This window comes from Poecile atricapillus, chromosome Z, assembly GCF_030490865.1.
Source record: "Poecile atricapillus isolate bPoeAtr1 chromosome Z, bPoeAtr1.hap1, whole genome shotgun sequence".
In the NCBI taxonomy this organism is placed as follows: domain Eukaryota; kingdom Metazoa; phylum Chordata; class Aves; order Passeriformes; family Paridae; genus Poecile; species Poecile atricapillus.
In genome coordinates, this window is record NC_081289.1 from 15,487,231 (window position 1) to 15,493,261 (window position 6,031).

Sequence of the window (6,031 nt, forward strand, 5' to 3'; positions counted from 1 at the left end):
CAGCACCACACCAAGGCTCTGCTGCGCTGCCACAACTGCATTTTCCTCAGAGCCACAGAGCACTGGCAATTGGCACCTCCAGCAGCTGAGGGACACATTCTTCTGAGACTGCCTCACTGCTGCTGTGGGCTGGACTCACGGCTTTGCTTTCAGGCTTTCCCTGCCCATCTGCATCCTCAGACAGCAGGCTCTTGGTCTCATAGCTGTGGCTCTGAGGGAGCAGGGACGCCTGGCCAAAGGCCTTCCTTCAATTACAGTCTGGCAGCTCTCACCAACGCTCGGGCAGACCTGAAGAAGGCTCTTGAAGAAATATCCCAAGGCTGGACATCTTCCTCCTGCTGCTCCAAAACTCCTGATGCCAGAGGCTTCCCTGAAGATTGCAGCACCACCTTTTCTTCGCCACCTGCCTGCTCCAGCACAACACAAAGGCTCTTCTCCTGGGGCACCGCCACAGCATCCTCAAAGCCGTGGACAGGCAAGTGACAGCTCCAGGAAATTGCCCCTGCCTTTGTGGCTGCAGGAAGCACCCCTGAAACCGGCTTTGGACTCCGGGTGTGCCTTCTCAATACACTGGGCCAATTGGCATGCTCAGGCATCAGGAGATTCTGCACAAAATTATGGGCAAAGAAAAGAAAGAGAATTTGGAATTAGATGACCAAGAAAGCTTGTTCTCCCTGGCAAGGCAAGAGCGATGTAACAAAGCCTCTCCAATGCAGTAAGCACCAGTATTAAGGGCATTTGCAGAAGAAATTCTTCTACAAGCACTTGGCCTAGCAATAAAAGGCACCTGGTGCATCTAGGGAATGGATTGTCTAGACTACTGGTTAGAAAACCCCAGGAACCTTTATCCTACTACCTACCCAGGCTCAAACTATTCCATCTAAACTGATTGGGAAATTAGTAGAAAAGCTAGGTACATTTTTAAGAAAAATTTGCAGCTCCACTACCACTATGGACCAGGAATCATTCCTACCTTACAGAGGTCCACGCATCTGAAGGTGCAGGCAGTCAGCTCCTAAGGGTTTCCTCCTTCTTCCTCTTCCTGCTCCTGCACTGCCTGCTCCACACACTCAGCTGCCCAGGGAAACGCTGCTGCCTTTGTGCCTGCAGGATCTTGTCCAGCACCACACCAAGGCTCTGCTGCGCTGCCACAACTGCATTTTCCTCAGAGCCACAGAGCACTGGCAATTGGCACCTCCAGCAGCTGAGGGACACATTCTTCTGAGACTGCCTCACTGCTGCTGTGGGCTGGACTCACGGCTTTGCTTTCAGGCTTTCCCTGCCCATCTGCATCCTCAGACAGCAGGCTCTTGGTCTCATAGCTGTGGCTCTGAGGGAGCAGGGACGCCTGGCCAAAGGCCTTCCTTCAATTACAGTCTGGCAGCTCTCACCAATGCTCGGGCAGACCTGAAGAAGGCTCTTGAAGAAATATCCCAAGGCTGGACATCTTCCTCCTGCTGCTCCAAAACTCCTGATGCCAGAGGCTTCCCTGAAGATTGCAGCACCACCTTTTCTTCGCCACCTGCCTGCTCCAGCACAACACAAAGGCTCTTCTCCTGGGGCACCGCCACAGCATCCTCAAAGCCGTGGACAGGCAAGTGACAGCTCCAGGAAATTGCCCCTGCCTTTGTGGCTGCAGGAAGCACCCCTGAAACCGGCTTTGGACTCCGGGTGTGCCTTCTCAATACACTGGGCCAATTGGCATGCTCAGGCATCAGGAGATTCTGCACAAAATTATGGGCAAAGAAAAGAAAGAGAATTTGGAATTAGATGACCAAGAACGCTTGTTCTCCCAGGCAAGGCAGGAGCGATGTAACAAAGCCTCTCCAATGCAGTAAGCACCAGTATTAAGGGCATTTGCAGAAGAAATTCTTCTACAAGCACTTGGCCTAGCAATAAAAGGCACCTGGTGCAACTAGGGAATGGATTGTCTAGACTACTGGTTAGAAAACCCCAGGAACCTTTATCCTACTACCTACCCATGCTCAAACTATTCCATCTAAACTGATTGGGAAATTAGTAGAAAAGCTAGGTACATTTTTAAGAAAAATTTGCAGCTCCACTACCACTATGGACCAGGAATCATTCCTACCTTACAGAGGTCCACGCATCTGAAGGTGCAGGCAGTCAGCTCCTAAGGGTTTCCTTCTTCTTCCTCTTCCTGCTCCTGCACTGCCTGCTCCACACACTCAGCTGCCCAGGGAAACGCTGCTGCCTTTGTGCCTGCAGGATCTTGTCCAGCACCACACCAAGGCTCTGCTGCGCTGCCACAACTGCATTTTCCTCAGAGCCACAGAGCACTGGCAATTGGCACCTCCAGCAGCTGAGGGACACATTCTTCTGAGACTGCCTCACTGCTGCTGTGGGCTGGACTCACGGCTTTGCTTTCAGGCTTTCCCTGCCCATCTGCATCCTCAGACAGCAGGCTCTTGGTCTCATAGCTGTGGCTCTGAGGGAGCAGGGACGCCTGGCCAAAGGCCTTCCTTCAATTACAGTCTGGCAGCTCTCACCAACGCTCGGGCAGACCTGAAGAAGGCTCTTGAATAAATATCCCAAGGCTGGACATCTTCCTCCTGCTGCTCCAAAACTCCTGATGCCAGAGGCTTCCCTGAAGATTGCAGCACCACCTTTTCTTCGCCACCTGCCTGCTCCAGCACAACACAAAGGCTCTTCTCCTGGGGCACCGCCACAGCATCCTCAAAGCCGTGGACAGGCAAGTGACAGCTCCAGGAAATTGCCCCTGCCTTTGTGGCTGCAGGAAGCACCCCTGAAACCGGCTTTGGACTCCGGGTTTGCCTTCTCAATACACTGGGCCAATTGGCATGCTCAGGCATCAGGAGATTCTGCACAAAATTATGGGCAAAGAAAAGAAAGAGAATTTGGAATTAGATGACAAAGAAAGCTTGTTCTCCCAGGCAAGGCAAGAGCGATGTAACAAAGCTTCTCCAATGCAGTAAGCACCAGTATTAAGGGCATTTGCAGAAGAAATTCTTCTACAAGCACTTGGCCTAGCAATAAAAGGCACCTGGTGCAACTAGGGAATGGATTGTCTAGACTACTGGTTAGAAAACCCCAGGAACCTTTATCCTACTACCTACCCAGGCTCAAACTATTCCATCTAAACTGATTGGGAAATTAGTAGAAAAGCTAGGTACATTTTTAAGAAAAATTTGCAGCTCCACTACCACTATGGACCAGGAATCATTCCTACCTTACAGAAGTCCACGCATCTGAAGGTGCAGGCAGTCAGCTCCTAAGGGTTTCCTTCTTCTTCCTCTTCCTGCTCCTGCACTGCCTGCTCCACACACTCAGCTGCCCAGGGAAACGCTGCTGCCTTTGTGCCTGCAGGATCTTGTCCAGCACCACACCAAGGCTCTGCTGCGCTGCCACAACTGCATTTTCCTCAGAGCCACAGAGCACTGGCAATTGGCACCTCCAGCAGCTGAGGGACACATTCTTCTGAGACTGCCTCACTGCTGCTGTGGGCTGGACTCACGGCTTTGCTTTCAGGCTTTCCCTGCCCATCTGCATCCTCAGACAGCAGGCTCTTGGTCTCATAGCTGTGGCTCTGAGGGAGCAGGGACGCCTGGCCAAAGGCCTTCCTTCAATTACAGTCTGGCAGCTCTCACCAACGCTCGGGCAGACCTGAAGAAGGCTCTTGAATAAATATCCCAAGGCTGGACATCTTCCTCCTGCTGCTCCAAAACTCCTGATGCCAGAGGCTTCCCTGAAGATTGCAGCACCATTTTTTCTTCGCCACCTGCCTGCTCCAGCACAACACAAAGGCTCTTCTCCTGGGGCACCGCCACAGCATCCTCAAAGCCGTGGACAGGCAAGTGACAGCTCCAGGAAATTGCCCCTGCCTTTGTGGCTGCAGGAAGCACCCCTGAAACCGGCTTTGGACTCCGGGTGTGCCTTCTCAATACACTGGGCCAATTGGCATGCTCAGGCATCAGGAGATTCTGCACAAAATTATGGGCAAAGAAAAGAAAGAGAATTTGGAATTAGATGACCAAGAAAGCTTGTTCTCCCTGGCAAGGCAAGAGCGATGTAACAAAGCCTCTCCAATGCAGTAAGCACCAGTATTAAGGGCATTTGCAGAAGAAATTCTTCTACAAGCACTTGGCCTAGCAATAAAAGGCACCTGGTGCAACTAGGGAATGGATTGTCTAGACTACTGGTTAGAAAACCCCAGGAACCTTTATCCTACTACCTACCCAGGCTCAAACTATTCCATCTAAACTGATTGGGAAATTAGTAGAAAAGCTAGGTACATTTTTAAGAAAAATTTGCAGCTCCACTACCACTATGGACCAGGAATCATTCCTACCTTACAGAGGTCCACGCGTCTGAAGGTGCAGGCAGTCAGCTCCTAAGGGTTTCCTTCTTCTTCCTCTTCCTGCTCCTGCACTGCCTGCTCCACACACTCAGCTGCCCAGGGAAACGCTGCTGCCTTTGTGCCTGCAGGATCTTGTCCAGCACCACACCAAGGCTCTGCTGCGCTGCCACAACTGCATTTTCCTCAGAGCCACAGAGCACTGGCAATTGGCACCTCCAGCAGCTGAGGGACACATTCTTCTGAGACTGCCTCACTGCTGCTGTGGGCTGGACTCACGGCTTTGCTTTCAGGCTTTCCCTGCCCATCTGCATCCTCAGACAGCAGGCTCTTGGTCTCATAGCTGTGGCTCTGAGGGAGCAGGGACGCCTGGCCAAAGGCCTTCCTTCAATTACAGTCTGGCAGCTCTCACCAACGCTCGGGCAGACCTGAAGAAGGCTCTTGAAGAAATATCCCAAGGCTGGACATCTTCCTCCTGCTGCTCCAAAACTCCTGATGCCAGAGGCTTCCCTGAAGATTGCAGCATCACCTTTTCTTCGCCACCTGCCTGCTCCAGCACAACACAAAGGCTCTTCTCCTGGGGCACCGCCACAGCATCCTCAAAGCCATGGACAGGCAAGTGACAGCTCCAGGAAATTGCCCCTGCCTTTGTGGCTGCAGGAAGCACCCCCTGAAACCGGCTTTGGACTCCGGGTTTGCCTTCTCAATACACTGGGCCAATTGGTATGCTCAGGCATCAGGAGATTCTGCACAAAATTATGGGCAAAGAAAAGAAAGAGAATTTGGAATTAGATGACCAAGAAAGCTTGTTCTCCCAGGCAAGGCAGGAGCGATGTAACAAAGCCTCTCCAATGCAGTAAGCACCAGTATTAAGGGCATTTGCAGAAGAAATTCTTCTACAAGCACTTGGCCTAGCAATAAAAGGCACCTGGTGCAACTAGGGAATGGATTGTCTAGACTACTGGTTAGAAAACCCCAGGAACCTTTATCCTACTACCTACCCAGGCTCAAACTATTCCATCTAAACTGATTGGGAAATTAGTAGAAAAGCTAGGTACATTTTTAAGAAAAATTTGCAGCTCCACTACCACTATGGACCAGGAATCATTCCTACCTTACAGAGGTCCACGCATCTGAAGGTGCAGGCAGTCAGCTCCTAAGGGTTTCCTCCTTCTTCCTCTTCCTGCTCCTGCACTGCCTGCTCCACACACTCAGCTGCCCAGGGAAACGCTGCTGCCTTTGTGCCTGCAGGATCTTGTCCAGCACCACACCAAGGCTCTGCTGCGCTGCCACAACTGCATTTTCCTCAGAGCCACAGAGCACTGGCAATTGGCACCTCCAGCAGCTGAGGGACACATTCTTCTGAGACTGCCTCACTGCTGCTGTGGGCTGGACTCACGGCTTTGCTTTCAGGCTTTCCCTGCCCATCTGCATCCTCAGACAGCAGGCTCTTGGTCTCATAGCTGTGGCTCTGAGGGAGCAGGGATGCCTGGCCAAAGGCCTTCCTTCAATTACAGTCTGGCAGCTCTCACCAACGCTCGGGCAGACCTGAAGAAGGCTCTTGAAGAAATATCCCAAGGCTGGACATCTTCCTCCTGCTGCTCCAACACTCCTGATGCCAAAGGCTTCCCTGAAGATTGCAGCACCACCTTTTCTTCGCCACCTGCCTGCTCCAGCACAACACAAAGGCTCTTC